This window comes from Mobula birostris, chromosome 5 (assembly GCF_030028105.1).
Source record: "Mobula birostris isolate sMobBir1 chromosome 5, sMobBir1.hap1, whole genome shotgun sequence".
Classification (NCBI taxonomy): domain Eukaryota; kingdom Metazoa; phylum Chordata; class Chondrichthyes; order Myliobatiformes; family Myliobatidae; genus Mobula; species Mobula birostris.
Genome location: NC_092374.1, coordinates 63,976,331 through 63,999,443, shown reverse-complemented (window position 1 = coordinate 63,999,443; position 23,113 = coordinate 63,976,331). Strand labels below are relative to the sequence as shown.

At 44.4% G+C, this 23,113-nt stretch overlaps 1 protein-coding gene across 1 annotated transcript in view; it reads left to right on the top strand.

Moving 5' to 3' along the window:
* Positions 1-3,589, top strand: part of susd1 (sushi domain containing 1) — a 205,556-nt gene extending 201,967 nt beyond the window's left edge. Inside the window, exon 27 of the transcript XR_011886010.1 lies at positions 2,013-3,589. The gene's annotated coding sequence lies outside the window, so the exon portion shown is untranslated. The remainder of the gene's footprint in view (positions 1-2,012) is intronic.
* Positions 3,590-23,113: the final 19,524 nt, after the last annotated feature.

The window sequence follows — 23,113 nt, the reverse complement described above, 5'->3', positions numbered from 1 at the left end:
TAAATTACTTTTTCTATCTCCTTCTGCTCGGGTTCTTACTAATTTTCAAAATTCCAAACCATTTAAACTTCACCACGGAACTAGACAAGGCTGTCAGTTGAGTCCTTTGCTTTTTGATCTAGCTTTAGAACACCTTGCCATTGCTTTTCAAGAATATAATGATATCTGTGGTATTTTAAGGAGAGGTATCACCCACAAAATCTCACTTTACGCTTTATTGCTTTTTATCTCTAATGTTGAGACTTCATTACCTTGTGTACTTTCTTTACTCTCCCGTTTTAGTCAATTTTCAGGATATAAATTGAATCTACATAAGAGTGAATTATTTCCTTTAAATAATTTGGTATCAATTAATACTAATCTCCCTTTTAAAATTGTAAGGAATCAATTTACTTATTTGGGTGTAACAGTCACTAAGAATTACAAACACCTATTTAAAGAAAACTTTCTTACCTTATTGAACCATGTAAAAACAATATCATTAAATTGGTCACCTCTTTCAATATTGTTGATTGGATGAATTAATTCTATTAAAATGAATATTCTACCTAAATTTATATATCTTTTTCAGGCTTTACCCGTTTTTATTCCTAAATCTTTTTTTGACTTTCTTGAATCTATCTTATCCTCCTATATATGGAAAAATAAATGTCTTCATTTAAATAAAGTTCATCTTCAAAAATCTAAAATGTCTGGAGGTTTAGCCTTACCTAATTTTAAGTTTCATTAACAGGCAGTTAATACACCATATCTTACATTTTGACTATATTATATTAATCGTGTAGACTGTCCAGTATGGGTTTCTTTAGAAGCTAACTCTGTTAATAAATTTTCTATTATTTCTCTTCTTTGATCCTCACTTCCTTTATTTGTAAGTAAACTAACTGATAATTTAACAGTTAAACATACTCTGAGGATCTGGATACAATTTAGAAAACATTTTGGTTATTGAGTTTCCCTTTCAAGTCCCACTTATTTGAATTATTTTTTTAAACCCTCCATGACTGATTTAGTTTTTAAAGAATGGGACACGTAGGGTATTAAATGTTTTTGGGATCTGTTTTTTGGAGGAAACTTTTTTTTCATTTGAGCAATTGTCAGCTAAATATAGCTCACCCAAAACTCACTTTTTTAGATGTCTACAAATCAGAGACTTTCTAAGATCTCAATTATGCACATTTCCTATAAGCTCATATAAGAACTTACTAGACATAATTTTTAATTTGACACCATTTCATAATGGTTCAATATCTAATATTTATGTTATGTTACTGGAGACAAGGAATGTTCCTTTAGACAAAATTAAGAATCTCTGGGAACAAGATTTACAGACATGAATATCTGAAGAAACTTGGAATGAAATTTTTAAACTGGTTAATACTTCATCGCTATGTGCTTGCCATTCCCTCATACAATTTAAGGTGGTACATAGCGTCCATATGACTAAAGATATGCTATCTCATTTTTATTCGGATATATCTCCCTACTAAGACAGATGTAATAATGGAGAAGCTTCATTAATTCATATGTTTTGGACTTGTCCGACTCTTGAAAAATAGTGGAAGGAAGTTTTTCAAACTTTTTCTTTACTTTTCAAAGTCAATTTTAAGCCTAATCCTCTGACAGCCCTATTCGGTATTGTTGCAGAACAAGATATCAAGCTGAAGACATCTGATTTACGTATTTTGGCCTTTAGCTCTCTTATAGCTAGGAGGGCGCTTTGGTTTAAACGGAAAGATGGTTTTCCTCCTACTCATGCTCAATGGTTATGCAACATTATGTCATCCTTAGATTTAGAGAAGATTCATTGTTCAATTTTTTCAAAACATTCAATTCATTGTTTAAATTCAGATATTGGCTACTATTAATTTTTATTATATGAAAAGGTATTTTACCTTTTTAACTCTTTAATCAACAGCTTTAGTCTTGGTAGGGGTAGACTTTTTTTGTAATAAATTAGTATATTTCAATATAACTATTGGCAACTTACATGAGATTGTTATTATGAATAGATATAATGTAATTGGTAGATATTGGAAAGAATTGCAAGTACGGAGGAAGAACTACAAAGCTTAATTGATATAGTTGTTGAAGAAAGTGCAAAAATGGGTCTACCTATCAACTGCAAAAAGACAGAATGTATGGTGATATCCAAAAAGAAGGAGAATCCTATCTGCAGGCTGAAAGTAAATGGGGAAGACATAACACAAGTACAGAATTTTTGCTACTGAGGAAGCTGGGTGACATCAGACGGCAGGTGCAACATGGACATCAAAAGAAGAATAGGGATGGCAAAAGCAACCATTACGAGAATGAAGAGTGTACTGACCAATGCTAAATTGGGCAATGACAACCCGCCTCAGAGTACTGAAATGTTACATTTATCCAGTTATGTGATATGGCTCAGAATGTTGGACAATATCTAGTAACATGAGGTAACACCATAGGATTTTATCTTGTTAAACAGCCTCATATGTAGCACCTTTCAAATGCCTTCTGAAAATCCAAATAAGTGGCATCCACTGCCTCTCCTTTGTCCACCCTGCTTGTTACTTTCTTGAAGAACTCCAACAGATTTGTCAGGCAAGATTCCTCTTTACGGGAACCATGCTGACTTTGACTTCTTTTATCAATAGTCTCCAAGTACCCCAAAACCTCATTCTTAATAATAGACTCCAATACCTTGCCAACCACTGAGTTTAGGCTAATTGGCTTATAATTTCCTTTCTTTTGCCTTCCTCCCTTTTTAAAGAGTGGAGTGACATTTGCAATCCTCCAGTCCTTTAGAACCATACCAAAATCAAATAATTCTTGAAATATCAAGACCAATGCATCCGATATCTTTTCAGCAACCTCTCTCAGGACTGTGGGATGTAGTTCATCTGGCCCAGGTGACTTATCCACCTTAAGACCTTTAAGTTTGTCTAGCACTTTTTCCTTTGTAATAGCAATGGCACTCACTCCTGCTCCCTGACACTGACAGACCTCTGGCAAACTGCTGAGGTCTTCCACAGTGAAAACAAAAGCAAAGTATCCATTAACTTTATCTTTCATTTCTTTGTCCCCATTACTACCCCACCAGCATCATTTTCCAGTCGTCAAATAGCAACCTTCACCTCCCTTTTACTCTTTATGTAACTGAAAAACTTTTGGTATCCTATTTTATATTATCAGCTAGTTTACCCTCATATTCCATCTTTTCCCTTATAGCTTTTGTAAGACCATAAGATATAGGAGCAGAAGTAGGCCATTCAGCCTATTGAGTCTGCTCTGCCATTCAATCATTTAGTTGCCTTTTGTTGGATTTTAAAAAGCTTCCCAATCATCCAACTTCCCTCTCATTTTTGCTACCTAATATGCCCTTTCCTTTGGCTCTTATGCAGTCCTTAATTTCCCTTGTCAGCTATGGTTGCCTACCCCTGCCATTTGAGAACAACTTCCACTATGGGACATGTAAAATCAATTTGCGTGATATGTTGCTCAGGGTTTTGGACTATATATACATATGTGGTTTTTTTGTTCGCTATTTTGAATGTGCTGTGTATGTACTGCATCTTGGCTCCAGAGGAACACTGTCTCATTCAGCTGTATGCATCATGTGTGGTTGAATGAGAATTAAACTTGACTTTGATGATGAACCTGATTCTGATTCTTCTAAAGTCTTCAGTGATTTTACTTATCACATTAGTAATTAATCTAAAGGCACTTGTACAAAACATGCTTGTTGATCTTCCAGTTCAGCAGAAGTCATCAGCATAATTGTTTCTGCGTCATTTCTCATAGATTTCTACATGTGAACTGCCTTCATAAACTTTGGCAGGAGACCTGAGAGTTCTCTGCAAGTTATGGTAGTTTATCTGCGGAATCTCATTCTAATCCTGATCCCACTCAATGCTGTCAGAAATGTTCACTGGACTCTGGAGAGTAATTGATTAAATAATTTTTCCACTTTTAACACCACCACACACATCCTGTCTTTGTCTCAATGTTTATTTTTATAATGCAAATAACATTCAGCTCACACACAACACGATCTGACAAACAGCCACATAATTTTGTTTGTGAGGGAAATATTGGACAGAATATCAAGCTGTTTTTCAAAATAGTGGAATCTTTTAAGTCCACTTGACAGAAGATGACAGCCTCATTTTAATAACCCAGCCAAAACTTTTGCGCTCAAGTGTCTGATCTGGGTCTGAAACCCATGATTGTGGGCTTGGAGTCACAAGTCTTAGCCACTGACTCACAGACGATCTGTTATGCAACCCCCTCACCAGGGCTCGTACAATTTAGCTCAGTAGCTGACTCTGCTAACAGTCACGTGACGCAGCAGTGAGAAGGCCACCTTTCATAAATCATCTACGCCTAGGGACGACGTGACTTGGGGTTCAACCAAACATGAATGTCAGGATGTTCCGATTAAAGAAACTTCGATTTGAGCAGATGTTGTGTAAATACTGCCCATACAGAATTATCATACACCAGTCTAAATGTGCACATAAACATTGGAGTTCATTTCTGTAGTAGCTAGGAGTAGCTTTTCTCATGGCGCTGAATTCTCCTCACCAAACACACATAGAACTTCCTTTCATGGAATCCTTCACATTACAAAACTCTCCTTGCAATAGGGTTTCTCCTTCAGATGGGATCCTCCAGGAGTCTTCCCTGGGGCTCTTCTCTCCACACCTCCCGCCAAAAGACCCCAAACCAGACTACTGTCCTTCTGAAAACTCTTCCCTCCCAGCTCTTGAGAATGTTCCATGCTATTCCACTCCTGATTGGCTGACACAACGTTCCAAAATTGGACAACATAGCTCCTTATATTTAGCCAAAGCCAGTAGCTTCATTCTGTGGGCAGTTGTAGCAGTGGACCAAATGCCCAATATGCTGACTCCACTTGTTCTTTATGTTGGAATCCAGGGTTCCAAGCACACCCAGTAACTTATGTATGAGCCAACTCTCAACATTCCTTCCCTGATTACTGTGTATCATTCCAGGGAGGCCATAATGAACAAAATACTTCTCCCATAACACCTTGGCAACTGTGGATTCTCTCTGGTCCTTTGTGGGGAAGGCTTGAGCATTTCTGGTGTGGTGATCCGTGATGACCTTGACAATATTTCTGGAATCAGGCTCTATGGTGAGGAAACCCATACACACTAAATCAAGTGGTCCCGTACTTTGTAAATGAGATAAGGGAACAACTCTTGTTGGCAGCATCTTCCCCTGAATACATTGGATGCATGACTTACAGTACTTCTCAACCTCAGGCTTCATTTGAGGCCAATAGAACCTGTGACAGACCAATCTGTGGGTCTTGTCAAACCCCAAATGACTTCAGTCATCATGAAGTGATTATAGTACAACCCTCCAGTGCTTCTCAGACAAAAGCAACTGAAAATGCTGAGTTTTGCCTGGAGGAGATGTGACCCTGTATAAAACTTAGTTCCTCAGCTCCAGTTTGTCCCATTCCCTCAACAGTAGGGGTTTGGTAGGATGTTTTGTCTTCTCAACTTGGGCCATATCCCTTTTGCCAACAGATGACCAAATGGTCAGCTTGCTGGGCTGCTGCCAATTCCGCAGCACTCAAGACAGGCAACTGCTTTGTACTCAGAGCAGTCAAGTTGCAATATACTTGTGGAACGGCATAACCAAATGATCCACAGCTCTACCATGCCATAGCCTTGCCTCTGATTTCCACACTGTGGAAAAATGGCACATTGCTTTAACACCAGAGACAGGAACACCATCCCATTCTCTGTTGATTTCCGGCACCTCATGCAAACATTGGGACAATGCATCCACATCAATGTTCTGACTTGCTGGCTGATATTTAAGGCTGAAATCATAAGCAGACAATGCTGCTAACCAGCAATGATCTGTGGCAGCCAACTTTGTTGCGGTCAGGATATGAGTCAGTGGTTGTTGTCAGTCCTCACCTTAAGCTGGCACCATATAGACGGTCACTTAACTTATCCACCACTGCCCATTTCAATGCCAGAAACTCCAATTTATGCACAGGGTAATTTCATTTAGATGGTGACAAACTCCAGCTGACAAAAGCAACAGGTCTCAAACCTTTATCTTGGTCCTGATATAGAACATCGCCTGAGCCCTCATGGCTGGCATCTATATGTAGTACATATGATAACTGGGGATTTGCAAAGGCCAGCACTGGAATTTTAGTCAGCAACTCTGTCAGGAACTGAAAGACTTCTTCACATCATTCCCTGAACAGTCCCGGAGGGCGAAGATGAACCATGCTGCCTTCTCCTTTTGTTCCTCTCCCTTTCTTACCCAAGAAGCAGATTCAGAGGGTGACTTACTGTGGAGCAGTCCTTTACAAATCTCTGGTAGGAGCCAGGGAATCCAAGGGCATTCACATCCTTGGGCCTTGGCCATGTAGTCACCACCTCAATCTTGGATGGAGCTGTAGCCACTCTATCCTATGACACTATGTGTCCGACATAGTTGACTGACATCTTACAGAACTGGCACTTGTTCAGTGACAGTTTCAACCCTTTAGCTTTCAGCACCTTCGGTAGCCTTGTCTCATGCTCCTTCAGTGTAGACCTGAACACTATGAGATCATCCAAGTACACCAGCACCTTCAGCAAGTTCGTGTCCCCAACAATCTTCTCCATGATATGTTGAAAAGTAGCTGGTACTCTGGATATGCCCTGGAGCATTATTTCAAACTGAAAGAATCCAAGTGGACGTATGAATGCCATCTTCTCTCTATCAGATTCACTCATGGGTATCTGATAATACCCATTCCTTAGATCCAATGCACACAGCCTTTTTGCTCCACTCAGGCCAGAGCATCCTCGATCCATGGAACAGAATATTGGTCTGGGACTGTACGCCTGTTCAGTGTCCGAAAATCAATATACATTCATACTTTCCTGTTCTTCTTCCTCACCACCACTATGGGTAATGCAATTCACTGATAATTCCAGCTTCCTTCAGTTTTAGCAGGTGCTGCCAAACATCTACCATCTCTGCTGGCGCTAACCGTCGTGACCTCTCTCTGAAAAGGGTGTCCTCCATCATTCTAATAGTGTGATAAGTACACTTGGAGCAACCTATATCAAGCTCGTCAATAGAAACAACATCTTCTCCTTTTTCATTCCTCAACTTTCAGGGAGTCACCAAAGTTGAATGACTTTGCTGTTGAATTTCCTGATCCAGGAGACTCTCTCTCTCCTGGTTTTCTCACCAGAAAACTAGATATTACCCTCACAGGGAAACAATGTGCTACCGGCATCCCATGTCTGAGGGTAACCTCCCTCTCCAAGATGTTCTTTGCAATCACTATCATCTTCTTTGCATGAACAGTTGAAGGTTTCTGCAGTTCAGGTTTCACCAGCACTCCAGCAGGTAAATGTGCCTCTTTTTCATGATCCTCTGGAGCCAAGCTTTGGCATCAGACATTCCAGGGAATTTGGGGTTTCCCATCACTCTAGCTACCTCCCCAGAATGTGACATGAAGGGCTTGGACTGGGTGGAACACACAGTTCCTCGTTTATGCTCATCATCCTGCTTAAGAAGAACTTGCACCTTCTCAAAAGCCGCTCTGAACGGATTAAGATTTCAAAAAATTCTCTCTATTTCTCTCTTTGCATGCCCCCATGAACCTTCTTACAATGGGAGTATTTGTTCCCACAATAATGGAAGATTCCCCTTTTTAAACCTGATCTGGACAGATCAACACTAATGTATTAAGGGTCTCAGCTACTCCACCATCTGCTTCCAAAAATTCCAGTTTCAATGACAAATCACCATCATATGGGTAATCATCAGTACTAAGGCCCCAGATTTCTAGGGCACTGAGTGATGTCGATGGTAAATGCGTCAAGTACCATTAGTGAAAGGATCTGTAGAATAGAGTAACTTGAGAACCTGTGTCAAGTAGGCTCTAACATAAATACTCTCAATCTATATGGATACATCCAAGCATGGTCCCACTAAGCTTTCTGGAATAGGGCTTTGCACTTTGGTGTTTCCCTTGATTGGAATGTGTTCTCTCCGAGACACCAGGCTGTTCCTTTACTGGGTCCCTCAGAAGCTTCCCAACTTCCTTTTTTGTTTAAGCAACTGTCAGGTTACTTTCTGAAGGTTTTCCCGTCCTTCACACTCCTCCTTGAAATGTCCATCCTCTCCACAGTTTTAACAGAAAATACTGGTTGCTTTCCTCATCAAAATACCCCTTTCAGGAGCATACCTTTGCTTAATATGACCTAGTCGGACTTGTTATGCTTGGTGGCAGCGCTAGCTGACATTTACCAAAATACCTCGGCTCATAGGGTTTTCACTTCATCTGGCAAAACCCCCACTTGTGTGGCATCGGGAGTTGCTTCAGCAATGAAGGCTACTACTGAGGACATTGCCCGACTGGTGGAGGCCTCTCACTCCTCCATCATATCCTCCTCTCTTACTTCTCTGACCAGCTCAACAAACGAGGGAGGGGAATGCGTTTTGTGAGTCATTTGAATGCTTAAAGCAATCACGTCATGCAACAGCGTGCCCATCACAATTTGCCCCATTCTTAATCAGTTTATCTCAGCCAGTTGAATGGCTCCTTTATGGCACAGGCAATGCACTGTGTCTCTAGCCTGAAAACATAAGCAGAAAATTTCTCCCCTTTCTCCTGAAATGTGTGAGTAAACTTTATCATAAGATCAGCTGGGCTATCCGTCATGCCAAAAACTGTTTCTAACACTTGCATATAGTCAATGGACATGGCCAACAGGTTTTCTTCACCACCTCAGCAGTCTGTCCTTTTAAATGCTCTACCACAGGGGTCCCCAACCTTTTCTGCACTGCGGACCGGTTTAGTATTGACAATATTCTTGCGGACCGGCCGACCCGGGGGGGAGGGGGTGGGGATGGGGGGTAGGGTTGCCAACGGACAAGAGTAGCAGTCAAATACGTTGTGTTTACCCAGAGAAGACTACAACAACCATGAAGCCTTGCGCGGGCACCAGCGCGCATGCGTGTCGTGACCTGCCGATTTTTTTTCCCTTCTGCAAATCCCTTTTGGCGATTCTGTTCGGGGGGTCGGGTGTGAATCACGACCGGAATGTTGGTGATAAGTGGCTAATACACTCAATTTCGTTTCTAAAAGGGTTTATCTGACGAATTTAATATTAAACACACAGCGCATATTTTCCTCGCATGAATATAGTGATAAGTCAATTATCAGGGGAGCTTGAAGTAAGTGTTGAACGAACTTCCAGTAGAAGTGGTAGAGGCAGGTTCGATATTATCATTTAAAGAAAAATTGGATAGGTATATGGACAGGAAAGGAATGGAGGGTTATGGGCTGAGTGCAGGTTGACGGGACTAAGTGAGAGTAGCGTTCAGCACGGACTAGAAGGACCGAGATGGCCTGTTTCCGTGCTGTAATTGTTATATGGTTATATAAGTAAGTCAATGGTATCATAACATTTTAAGTAACGTTTGGATATTAAACACACAGCACATATTTTCCCCGTATAAACATATAAAATCATTGTAACACACCAATATCGCTGAATCAGTGGGAGCCCTGGGCTTGTTTTCCTGCAACAAGACGGTCCCATCGAGGGGTGAAGGGAGACAGCGATACTCGAAGGGGGTTCCTTATGTCCAGTCTGTTCCGCAATTTAGTTTTCATTGCATTCATTGCAGAGATATGCTGGAAATGGAAGCAACGTTTTCAGTGCTTTCGTGGCTATCTCAGGATATTTCACCTTGACTTTGATCCAGAATACCGGCAGAGATGTTATGTCAAACATACTTTCATCCCGCCGTCACTTGCAAGTTCAAGGAGTTTGTCTTCTTCCCGTGCTGACATGGATGACGCGTGAGTAATGACCTCGCATGCGTAATGGCTCAACAGTGGGCGTGACAGGGAATGAGGAAAGGTGCAGCTGACTCATATCGCCAAATCATATCGCTTCCTCGTGGCCCGGTAGCGAATGCTTTGCGGCCCGGTACCGGTCCGCAGCCCGGCAGTTGGGGACCACTGATCTACCAGTCATTGTTCTTCCATATTATCTGAGCACTGCCACTCATCCAGTAACTGAGATGTCTGCTCTGCCCAAACTTCAAATTCTTCTTCCCCATCATTGTGGGCTTGACTCTCAGCTTATCAAAACTTTGGCTTTCTGCAGGCACACTGGCATTTATCAACCAGTGATATAATTGCCAAAACCAGCTCAGAAATTAAATCAACCACTGAAGGACCCATTAGACCTTTCACATCAGACAACCCCTTCCCCACACTTCGCAGAAACAAGAACAACTTGTCTTTAAAGTCTTCACCCTCAGCTATATTCCCCCCTTCTCTAAAAATATGGACTGCCTGTGGCCCCACCTCTCCAGGCTCCCCTTATCTTATCAGTGAAGCACCTTCAATAACTCCAAAAGACTGAGGTTTGGTAAAATACTGAAAGGCTTTTATTCGCTGTACAATACGACCTCCATAGTAAGTGTCTGCCCCCGGACTGAGGGGGAGGGGCAAGGCGAAACGCCTTTATATAGGACTCTGTGGGAGGAGCCACAGGGGCAGTCAGCAGAGGGGTGTGTCCAGACAGTCAACCCAGTCACAACATATACATATGGTTTACCACATTCACCCCTCCTTTTTTAAAAAGGAGTCCCGCGGGGTAAAGTGACTGACGATATATACAAGAAGTATATTTACAGGTCAAGTCTATCAGGCGGTCGAGTCCGTCGCTGTGATCTACATGGCACCGGCGACGGCGGTTGTGCTGGCTCTGGCCTGACTGGAGGTGCCAGCATGTTAGGCATTGTTAATCCCTCGTGCGTGTGCGTAGCGCCCAGTATGGGAGTGTCGTGTGGTGTCTGTGTAGGGTTTGGAGTGCACGGTGTCTCGTGGGTACATAAATCGCGGGGTACGGGGTCAATAGTCACCACGGAGTGTTCAGGGTAGGGGCCCGGTGCTCCTGTGGGCGCCAGGTCGTGGATGGAGACCGTGTCCTCCCGCCCATCAGGTAAAACCACGTAGGCATACTGAGGGTTCGCATGAAGTAAGTGAACCCTCTCGACTATCGGGGAGTATTTATTGCTCCTTGCTTGTTTCCGGAGCAGCACTGGCCCCGGAGACTTCAGCCAAGTGGTAGGGTGGTTCCAGTGGTTGACTTTCTGGGAAAAGAAAAGAACCGCTCATGAGGGGTGGCATTGGTGGCCGTGCATAACAGGGAGCGGATGGAGTGGAGTGCCTCGGGAAGGACCTCCTGCCAGCGAGAGACCGGCAGTCCCTTTGACCTGAGGGCTAAGACTGTGGCTTTCCACACTGTGCCATTCTCCTTCTCCACCTGTCCATTCCCCCAGGGATTATAGCTCGTGGTCCTACTAGTTGCAATCCCCCTAGCCAGTAGATATTGGTGCAGCTCGTCACTCATAAACGAAGACCCTCTGTCACCGGGGACATAGCATGGGTATCCGAACAGAGTGAAGAGCTTGCGCAGGGCTTTTATAACTGATGTGGTTGTGGTGTCGGGGCAGGGGATGGTGAAGGGGAACCGCGAGTACTCGTCGATAACGTTAAGAAAGTACACATTGCGGTCGGTGGAGGGAAGGGGGCCCTTAAAGTCAACACTCAGTCGCTCAAAGGGGCGGGTGGCCTTGATGAGTGGTGCCTTTTCGGGTCGGTAGAAGTGCGGTTTGCACTCTGCGCAGACTTGGCAGTTCCTGGTCATCGTCCTGATCTCCTCAAGGGAGTAAGGCAGGTTCCGGGCTTTCACGAAGTGGAAAGGCTGGGTGACCCCCAGGTGGCAAAGATCTACATGTAGGGCGTATAGCCGGTCGATCTGCGCGCTGGCGCACGTTCCCCGGGATAGGGCATCGGAGGGCTCATTGAGCTTCCCAGGCCTGTACATGATGTCATAGTTGTAGGTGGAGAGTTCGATTCTCCACCTCAGAATTTTATCATTTTTGATTTTGCCCTGCTGTTGATTATTAAACATGAATGCGACTGAGCGCTGGTCAGTCAGCAGGGTGAACTTTTTGCCGGCAAGATAGTGCCTCCAGTGCCTAATAGCTTCCACTATGGCCTGGGCCTCTTCCTCTACCGCAGAGTGCCGAATTTCAGGGCCTTGAAGGGTACGGGAGAAGAACGCCACTGGTCTTCCTGCCTGGTTGAGGGTAGCAGCCAACACAAAGTCGGCGGCGTCACTCTCTACTTGGAAGGGAATGGCCTCATCCACCGCATGCATTGCTGCTTTGGCAATGTCCCCTTTTATGCAGCTGAAGGCCGTGCGGGCCTCGGCTGAGAGGGGGAATGTGGTGGACTTGACCGGGGGCAGGCCTTGTCTGCATAGTTAGAGACCCATTGGGCGTAATATGAAAAGAAGCCCAGGCACCTTTTGAGGGCTCTGAGGGTGTTGGGAAGAGGAAGTTCCAACAGGGGGCGCATACGTCGGGGTCAGGGCCAATGACTCCATTCTCCACGACACACCCAAGGATAGAAAGCCAGGTGGTCCCGAACACACACTTGTCCTTGTTATAGGTGCAGTTGAAAGCTTTGGCTGCGTGGAGAAATTTTTGGAGGTTGTTGTCGTGATCCTGCCAGTCGTGACCACAGATGGTGATGTTATCCAGATATGGGAACGTGGCCTTCAGTTGGCACTGGTCCACCATCCAGTCCATTGCCCTCTGGAAGACAGATACACCATTCGTGACACCGAAGGGGACGCACAGGAAGTGATAAAGCATGCCGTCCGCCTCGAAGGCAGTGTAAGGGCGGTCCTCCTGGTGGATGGGGAGCTGATGGTAAGCAGATTTTAGGTCTATGGTCGAGTACACCTTCTACTGTGCTATCTGATTGACCATATCTGCGATGCGGGGTAGAGGGTACGCGTCGAGCTGCGTGAACCTATTGATGGTCTGGCTATAGTCCACGACCATCCTATTCTTCTCCCTGTTCTGAACAACGACCACCTGCACCCTCCAAGGACTTGTGCTTGCTTCAATGACCCCCTCCCTGAGCAGCCGCTGCACCTCCGACTTAATGAAAGCTCTGTCCCCCACGCTGTACCTCCTGCTTTTAGTTGCCACAGGTTTACAGTTGGGGGTCAGGTTGGCGAACAGTGATGGGGAAGGGATCCTGAGGGTGGAGAGGCCACAAGTGGTGTCGGTAGTGTGGCTGTTGGCATGGTGTTGGGTGGGATGTGCGGGTCGGTGTGCGTGTGTGGTCAGTAGCGGGGTATGTGACATATCCCTGCAAAACAGGGGATTTATGACAGTAATTGGCAGGAGGGGCCCATCATACTTCATTGTCACGCTTTTCAGGTGGCTCTGGAAGTCAAGCCCCAACAGCACAGGGGCACACAGTTGAGGCATGACCAGTAATGTAAAGTCCCGATATTCTGTGTCCTGCACCACTAGTGTCGCTACACAACCCCCCCAGATGTCTGTTGTATGCGACCCGGAAGCCATGGTGACCCTCTGACTTACCAGCCGTATCGCGAGTCCGCAATGCTGCACCATGTCCGGGTGGATAAAACTCTCCGTGCTGCCTGTGTCAAACAGGCAGCTTGTCCTGTGCCCCTCCACCAGGATGTCCATCTTTGACCTTGCAAGCTGGTGGGGAGCGCTTTGGTCGAGCGTCACGGAAGCCAGGGTTGGGTCGCTGTCTTGGTCTGGCGCGATGGGGTGCCCCGTGAGCACCCGTTGGTCGTAGGCAGTGTGAGGTGGCGCCGACCAAGTTGGCCACCTCCATGTCTCGCACGTGGTGGTGGCGTGCAGGGAAGATGGCGGCAGGCAAGATGGCGACCCCCATGTCTCACACGCGGCGCTGCTCGATCCTGCTCACGGTTTGGACTTACAGACTTTTGCGAAGAGGCCCTTCTTTCCGCAGCTGGAGCAGGTAGCTTGTCGGGCTGGGCAGCGTTTCCAGGGGTGCTTCTCCAGTCCGCAGAAGTAGCACTTCACGGACTTGCGACTGGCGGCAGCCAAGGTCGATTCGCCAGCGGGTTGTGGGGACTTGCGACTGGCGGCAACCGAGGTCGATTCACCAGCGGGTTGCGGGGTTGCGGGGTCTGCAGCACCCACGAGGCCATCGGGGGTCGCGTGCCTGGAGAGCCTCGGAGTGATGCAGAGCGGCCTCCAGCATGTCGGCCAGCTCAATCGCCGAACTTAAGGTAAGATCGGCTTTTTCTAGCAGCCGCTGGTGCACATACACTGACCTGGTCCCCGTGACGAAGGCGTCTCTCACTAGGAGCTCTGCATGCAGTGCCGCCGTCAGATCCTGGCAATTGCAGGCCCGCACGAGCGTCTGTAGGGCCTGGACGATTTTAGCACTTGATTCCCCGGGGCGTTGTTGCCGTGTCATTAAGCGGTGTCGAGCATAGATGCTGTTTATCCGCCGCAGGTATTGTCTTTTGATGGCGCTCATCGCGCCGTCGTAGTTCGGCTGGTCTCTGATCAGTAAATAGACCCGTGGACTGACCCCGAAGAGTAGAATTCTGCGCTTCACTACGGGCTCGGTGGCTTTAATCTCCTCTATGTACGCTTCGAAGCAGGCCAGCCAGAGTTCAAAAGCGTTCCCAGCTTCAGCTGTTTGCGGATCAAGGTCTAATTTGCCTGGTCTCAGCGAGTGTTCCATGCTTTAAAATGTACAGCGAATAAAATTGAAGCACCTTCAATTACTCCAAAAGACTGAGGTTTGGTAAAATACTGAAAGGCTTTTATTCGTTGTACAATATGACCTCCACGGTGAGTGTCTGCCCCCGGACTGAGGGGGAGGGGCAAGGTGAAACACCCTTATACAGGATTCTGTGGGAGGAGCCACAGGGGCAGTCAGCAGAGGGGCGTGTCCTGACAGTTAACCCAGTTACAGCATATATATATATGGTTTACCACAATCAGGCAGCACGACTTCAGTCATGTCATGTGGCCTAGACTAACAAAGCATCCTTACCTGCTAATTGGTCAAACACTGTTCAACCAGTGTAACTTTCCCCAATACTTTTACAGAACTCAGCACTCTAAGTAGCAATTCATCAACAATTCTAATATCCACCCCACTCAGAACACAAGCATGGCTTGTGGATAACCGCTTAAACAGACAAATAAAACACATAATAAACCACTTAGTAAATTCTTAAACAGTATTCACAGCATCCCAAATCCTGGACGGCCGCCACAAATGTAACCCTATCACCGGAGCTCATACATCAACTTCCCTTCTTTGAATCCTCTGCCTCGCGAAGCACTCCTTGCATTTGGATCTCCTCTTCGGATCGGATCCTCCAGGCATCTTCCCTGCTCTTCTTTCTGTGCCTCTCCCCAAAACTCCACAAACCAGGCTATTGTCCTTCAGGAAACTGTTCCCACCCAGCTCTCAAGAACATTTCATGCCATCTCACTCCTGATTGGCTGACACATGTAGGGCTCTCAGTAATACTAGATGGACTGTTAACTGTTGATCGCTTATTACCAAAATGGCTTCTCTGAAGGGTTATATTAAAATGGCTTCTCGTACTGTTAGCTGCTGAGCAAGGGGTTCTCTGTAACAGAAATGTGATAATGGAAATTGTATTCATTTGTTAGCCAATGGAAGTCATGTTCTCTTATCTTGTATATGTGTGCTGAGTTGAGGAGCACGGGTTTTTTTGGGAGGCGAGCGGGGAGGACGAACGTGTGGGGAACAGACAGCGGTTCCAGGGTGGCGGACACCGGACCTCGGGGGTTTAGAGGGTGGCCGGAGTCTCAGAAGGACGTTATGGATGGAATTGGAGGAGTGAGCTCCAACATATTAAAATATTATGTGCACAAGACTGATAAGTTACTATGTGGTACCTTTTCTTTTATTTTGTTGCTACTAACTCATCACCAAAATTTGCTATAAAGTATAATTCTTTACTCGCACTTGGTATATTGTTTCATATTTGTGACGTGGCTGATCATTGGGTGCCTCACACCGTATCTGCACCAAAGCATTTGCACTGTTTGGCGGGGTCGACGGCTATTCACCCTAGGCAACGGGAGTCAGTTGGGGCAGAGGCCGTTACACACAACATTCCTAAGATGGACAACATGGCTCCTTATCTTTAGCTGAAGCCAAAACACTCTTAACAGCAGGACACACTGCTTTTACAGAAAACTGTTAACATAAAATACCTCACAGCATAGCAGTAGAAATTTTAATCAGGGCACTATACTTAATTTTTTCCCATGTGTTTGAGCTACTTTGAAGCTCAAACTGTCGGTGTTCTGCCTTCCAACACTTCAATCTCCTTTGCAATCAGTATTGCGCCAATTTTAGTCTCATGTTTGCCCTCCACCCCACCAACTGTTGCATCACGATGTGTGCCCTGACCTTCCCTTCAACCATTTTGTTCGTGAACCACCCTACACAACCTTACTCTTCACTTCAGTGCCGCAAATGCTATGACCACTCTCGAATGCAATGGACTTTGTCTTCTGTTCTCGTTCTGTTACTTCTTGTAAAAATCATGTAGGGCATAGGCTTAAGTTATGTTCTTTTTGTGACTGCTGCTTATCTTCACCCATAATGCTGCTGCAAGTAAGTTTTCATTGCTTTTGTGCATCCATGTACTTCTGCATATGACAATAAACTTGACACTGACTTTATCTCTATGAATAAAAGTGGACCAAGGCACATATGGGACCAAGTCGATAACTCTTATCAGGGATGGAAAAGAACTGGGAGTGTCAAAATTTCCTGCACCTGTTCTTCCAACACCATGCATCAACTACAGCAGAGAATCATGTTCGAGGTAGCATTCCGGAAGTATTTTAGCGGACACTGCTGTAATGTGAATACATTGAAAGCTAATTTGCTTATAAACAGCACTCGGCAAAATGGGATCCCAAACACTGAACCATTTCATTAGGACACCTGCTTTAGACTCACATGATCAGAATAGTACTACTCAGTCTGAATCAGAATCAGGTTTATTATCACTGATGTAAGTCAAGAAATGTGTTGGCTTGTGGCAGCAGTACAGGGCAATACATAAAATATACTGTAAATCACAATAAGAAATAGATATCCAAAATTAAAAAAGTAGTGCAAAGAGAGAGCAAAATTTGCAAGGCACTGCTCAAGGGTTCAGATTCTCTTTAGAAATCTGATGGTAGAGGGGAAGAAGCTGTTCCCAAAACATTGAGTGTGAGTCTTCAGACTCCTGTATCTCCTCTCTGAAAGTCTAGTGAAAAGAGGGCATGACCTGGGTGGTGGGGGTCCTTAATGATGGATGCTACCTTTGTGAGCCATCACCTTTTCAACGCTGTTTCCTCTGGCTATATTCATGTACGGTAGAACGATAATTTAACTTGAATTTGATAATGAACCTGATTCTGATTCTTCTAAAGTCTTCAGTTATTTTACTCATCACATTAGTAATTAATCAAATTTGGGGCTTGGATGCTTAAAGATACTTGTACAAAACATATGCTTATTGATCTCCCAGTTCAGTAGAAATCATCAGCATGATTGTTTCTGTATCATTTCCGGCAGACCTACATGAGAACTGCCCTCAGAAACTTTGGCAGGAGACTATGAGTTCTCTGCAAGTTGCGTGGTTTAATATCCAAATGAGATCTCACTATAATCCTTATCCCACTCAATGCTGTCAGAAGGATTTATCAGACTCTGGAGAGTAATTGTTTTTAACACCACCACACACATCCTGTCTTTGTCTCAACATTCATTTTTACAATGCAAACAACATACAGTTCGCACACAACATGATCCGACAAACAGCCATTATCAAAATTCAGCATCCGAATTCTGTACCTTGTTCCAGCCTTCTGCCCATAATCCTTGATGTTTGTAGCCCTAAAGCCAGTATCTAATTCCTTTTTGAATATAGTTAATGACTTGACTGCATTCTTTATTAGAGAATTCCATAAATTCATCACTCTCTTGGAGAAGAAAGTTCTCTTGTTTTAGACTTAAATAGCTTACCCCTATTAAACTGTGACCCTTGAAGCTATCAAGAACATTTTTCTCGCATCTAATCTGTCCAGTTCTGTTAGAATTTTGTAAATTTCAACGAGACCCCATTCTCACCCCAGTGAGCATAAGCCTAACCATCCCAATCTGTCTTTATGTACTGTATGTGTCCAGTGAACAGAAGGTATGTTGGCCTTCATTGCACGAGGTTTTGAGCACAGGAGCCAGGGATGTCTTGTTGTAATTATACAGGGCCTCAATAGGACAGCACCTGGACTGTTGTGTGCACTTATAACCTCTTTACATGAGATCCCTCATCACCCATCTCATGAAGTGTTTCGAGAGGCTCATCATGAGGCACATCGAGACCCTGCTGCCCCCCTCACTGGACCCCCTGCAGTTCATGTATCGTCCCAACCGTTCAACAGACAATACCATTGCCATCACCCTCCACCTGGCTCTAACCCACCTGGACAAAAAAGACAAGTATGTTCGAATGCTGTTCCTAGACTTTAGTTCAGCATTCAACACTATCATTCCTCAGAAACTGACTGGAAAGCTGAGCCTACTGGGCCTGAACACCTCCCTCTGCAACTGGATCCTAGACTTCCTGACTGGGAGACATCAGTCAGTCCGGATCGGGAGCAGCATCTCCAACACCATCACACTGGGCATGGGGGCCCCCCCAGGGCTGTGTGCTCAGTCCACTACTGTTCACTCTGCTGAGCCACGACTGTGCTGCAGCACACAGCTCGAACCACATCATCAAGTTCGCCGATGACACAGCCGTGGTGGGTCTCATCAGCAAGAACGATGAGTCAGCATACAGAGAGGAGGTACAGCGGCTAACGGACTGGTGCAGAGCCAACAACCTGTCTCTGAATGTGAACAAAACAAAAGAGATGGTTGTTGACTTCAGGAGGACATGGAGCGACCACGCTCCGCTGAACATCGACGACTCCTCCCTAGAGATCATTAAGAGCACCAAGTTTCTTGGTGTTCACCTGGCGGAGAATCTCACCTGGTCCCTCAACACCAGCTCCATAGCAAAGAAAGCCCAGCAGCATCTCTACTTTCTGCGAAGGCTGAGAAAAGTCCATCTCCCACCAACCCCCCCATCCTCACCACATTCTACAGAGGTTGTATTGAGAGCATCCTGAGCAGCTGCATCACTGCCTGGTTCGGAAATTGTACCATCTCGGATCACAAGACCCTGCAGCGGATAGTGAGGTCAGCTGAGGAGATCATCGGGGTCTCTCTTCCCGCTATTACAGACATTTACACCACACGCTGCACCCGCAAAGCTAACAGCGTTGTGAAGGACCCCACGCACCCCTCAAACAAACTCTTCTCCCTCCTGCCATCTGGCAAAAGGCAGCAGAGCATTTGGGCTCTCACGACCAGACTATGTAACAGTTTCTTCCCCCAAGCCATCAGACTCCTCAATACCCGGAGCCTGGACTGACACCAACTTACTGTCCTCTACTGTGCCTATTGTCTTGTTTATTATTTATTGTAATGCCTGCACTGTTTTGTGCACTTTATGCAGTCCTGGGTAGGTCTGTAGTCTAGTGTAGTTTTTGTGTTGTTTTACGTAGTTCAGTGTAGTTTTTGTATTGTTTCATGTAGCACCACAGTCCTGAAAAACATTGTCTCGTTTTTACTGTGTACTGTACCAGCAGTTATGGTCGAAATGACAATAAAAAGTGACTTGACTTGAAACCACATACATGTACTTGTTGTGGAAGGAGTGTGGCAAAGTCTCATCATACTGAGCTGTAATTTGTGGTTCTGCCCAGTGGGAAGAGACCGGGTGACTTAGCCTGTACTCACTTGAGGTAAAATAAGTGAGTGGCAATCTCATAGAAATGTATAAGGTCCTGACAGGGTATACTGGATTTTCCTTGTATGTCTGGAATGTGGGTTAAGACATTCACGACTGAGACAGGGAGTAATTTCGTCTCTCAGGGAGAGGTTGACATGTAGAGTTTTCTATCACAGAGGGTCATCACATCCCTTCCAACAAATTCTAGTATTTTGCATCAGGAAGGCTAACTCTTTGAGGTCACAGAACAGGCATTCTGGTATCTAATGCTTGATGTACATTCTGCTTCCATGGCTTGAATCAAGTCACCACATATCAAGCAGGGTGTATAATATGCAACACGGCTGTTCAATGCCAGCAGATTTCTCTCCTTCTGCAAGTAAAATTTCTATCCAGTGCCTTTTCTCCTCCCGACAGACATAAGAACATGTTACAAAATGTGTGTAACGGAATGTGAGTGTGGCCGTGACAGACAGCAATTTACCAGAAGGGATGGGAAGGTATTGGTCACTTTGCCTCACTTTAAAGTATCATGTGTGTGGGTGGTTTTTCTGCTTTGTAGCTCCAAAACATAAAATTAATTTGAAGAAAAGTCGGGAGCCCAAAAGATATGAATCTTAGTTTGTTCTTTACTTTAAGCAAGGTGCATATGCATCATGTGGTAGTGTCATGATGTATGCAATTCATTTATCATTACGTATAATCCAAATAATGAATTATTTAAACAAACAAGAATGCTTAATCAAACAATATATTTACAAGATTACTCAAATATTGAAATATTAAATACACACCACTTCTTTCTGCTTAGTAATAAACTCCAACTCAATATAAAATGGATCAACTATATGCACAATATACTATATAATACAACTATTATACAGACATCCACAGCAGAATAAATTTTAAATAGACCTATTTAGGTCTAAACATTTAATCACTGTGGAGGATTTCTTACTCTTCTGGCATAATGTCTTTCCTGACTAGGTAGGTTTCAAAGGTACATTTAATGTCAGGGAAATGTCTACAATATACATCCTGAAATTCATTTTCTTTGCAACCATCCAGGAAAACAGAGGAGTGCCCCAAAGAATGAATGACAGTTAAATGTTAGAACCCCAAAGCCCCCCCAACTCCGCTCCCACCTGTCAGCAGCAGCAAAGCTACGATCTCCCCTTCCCCCACCAGCAAAAAAGAAGCATCAGCACCTTCCACCGAGCACTCAAGCATGCAGCAAAGCATCAATAAAGACACAAACTTGCAGTACCCCAAAAACTACTCATTCACCCGGTAATTTGATGTACCACAGGCTCTCTCTCTCCCTAATAAGGGAAAAAGAGTTGTCTCCATTTCACAGTGAGAGGGGAGACATAACAAACAACTCACTGATTGACAATGTTAAAAGTCCGTTGCGTCGCCTTTCCTGAGCTCTGTGTCCAAAGAACTCAGGTCTCTGGGCACTCAGCCAGAGATCTTCTGTCTCCCATGACACACCAATTTCCTGCAGAGGCACTGGCCTTGAGTCTGCCCACCTCCACAGCCATGAAATCCAGAAGCTCTGAAGGCAAGTTAATCTCCTAGGCCACGTCCTTGGCATATTGAAAAGCAGCTAGTCATGAGGCCCTGAGAGCGGGTCCCATTCCCGCAAAGAACCGAAGTCAGCGTGTAACTCCAGGTCAGGGTCTTCAAAAGAACCCTGAAAGGGAAAAATAGGGATATTAAAGTATTGAAATAGAGCAGTTTCTGAAGATGCAAGTAAAGGAGTTGCCGTTAGGTGCCATTGTCTCCTAAGCTCCACCTTAACTGAGGGGAGACTTATGACTATAAAACAATCTCAGGTTCTGAGAACTACTCCGTAGTAGTTGTAGGAGTTGACTCAGGGACTGCAGGAAGTGGTTCTGACAGCTCAATAAACTCTCATCCAGCTTAAAACCAAGCCACATTTCACAAGAAATTGCCTGATTATCATATCAGAAGCTTTCTCAAATATGTTGCCTACAAAAACTGTTGTAGTCGGACCAATGCTTTTGTAACTTTCACGGTTCTTCTGAGCAACATGGTCCTTCCTCGGTCCAATCTGTTTTCCAACCAGAGGCATGGAGGCTGGCACTAATATCTGTTTGCCCTCTGTTGGGCAGATGTTCATGGTGCATAGCATAGAAACAGTTGTGGCATCATCCATTGCCTTTCTTTATTCATTTTCAGATGGCTTCATTGCAGGGGTTACGGCATGAAATGGTGGATGGATCTCCTATCAACTTGTAGTTGTCTCAGCCAGTCACACCCACACAATTCTGATCCCCCTGTTTTTACTGCATACAAGCCCAATGTGGTTTTTGCTCTTTCACTGTTGCAAATGTCATTCCCATAGGTGTTAACTTCTTCATTGGATATCTGCAAGTGGCTGGTCAGTATCTTTGAAATGCTTTTCAAACTCATTTTTGAGGATGACTGAAACAGCTGAGCCAGCATCCAATTCTATTTTAATTAATTTGCCATTCATTTTTGGTGTAAGCCATATTGCTTGTCTGTTGTTAGTTTTAACATTGTAAATCTTAAAGCTACTCACTCCTATGTCACTCTCATCATTATCAGACTTTTCATCAGCAGCATGCCGATTAGTGCTCTTTTTGAAACTGCAACTTGCCTTTTTATCTTTTTTTCTTCCCTGAGCAGTCCATTTATTTTTGTCTGCCCAACATGCTCTTAGCATGTGTCCTACTTTGTTGTATTTATTGCAAGTTTTACCTTTAAATCTGCATTGGCTCTGTGTATGTGAGTCCTAGATACAACAATTGCACAATTTGTTCAGCAAGTCCAGTTCCTATTTAGACATTGCAATTTTGTTCACACTCAGTTTCATTCCTGACTGCAACTCAGTTGATTTTTTTTTTGTGCAAACATGAGGAAATCTGCAGATGCTGGAATTTCAAGCAACACACATAAAAATTGCTGGTGAACGCAGCAAGTCAGGCAGCATTTATAGGAAGAGGTACAGTTTAGTCCTGACGAAGGGTCTCGTCCAGAAACGTTGACTGAATCTCTTCCTATAGATGCTGCCTGACCTGCTGCATTCACCAGCATTTTTTATGTGTGTTGCTTGATTTTTTTGTCTGCTTTTTCCACCGATACAGCTATTTCGACTGCTCTTTTAAATGTAAGTTATGCTTCAGTTAGGAACTGGTTTTGAATGCTTTCTTGTAAGTTTCCACAAACTAAAGGATCTTTCAGTGCATCATTACGGAACAGACAATGCTCAGGCAACTTCTTCAATTCAACCACATACACTGAGATGGAGTCCCATTCCTTTTGATTCCAGTTACGAACCCTAAAGTATTCTGCAATTAACAATGGAT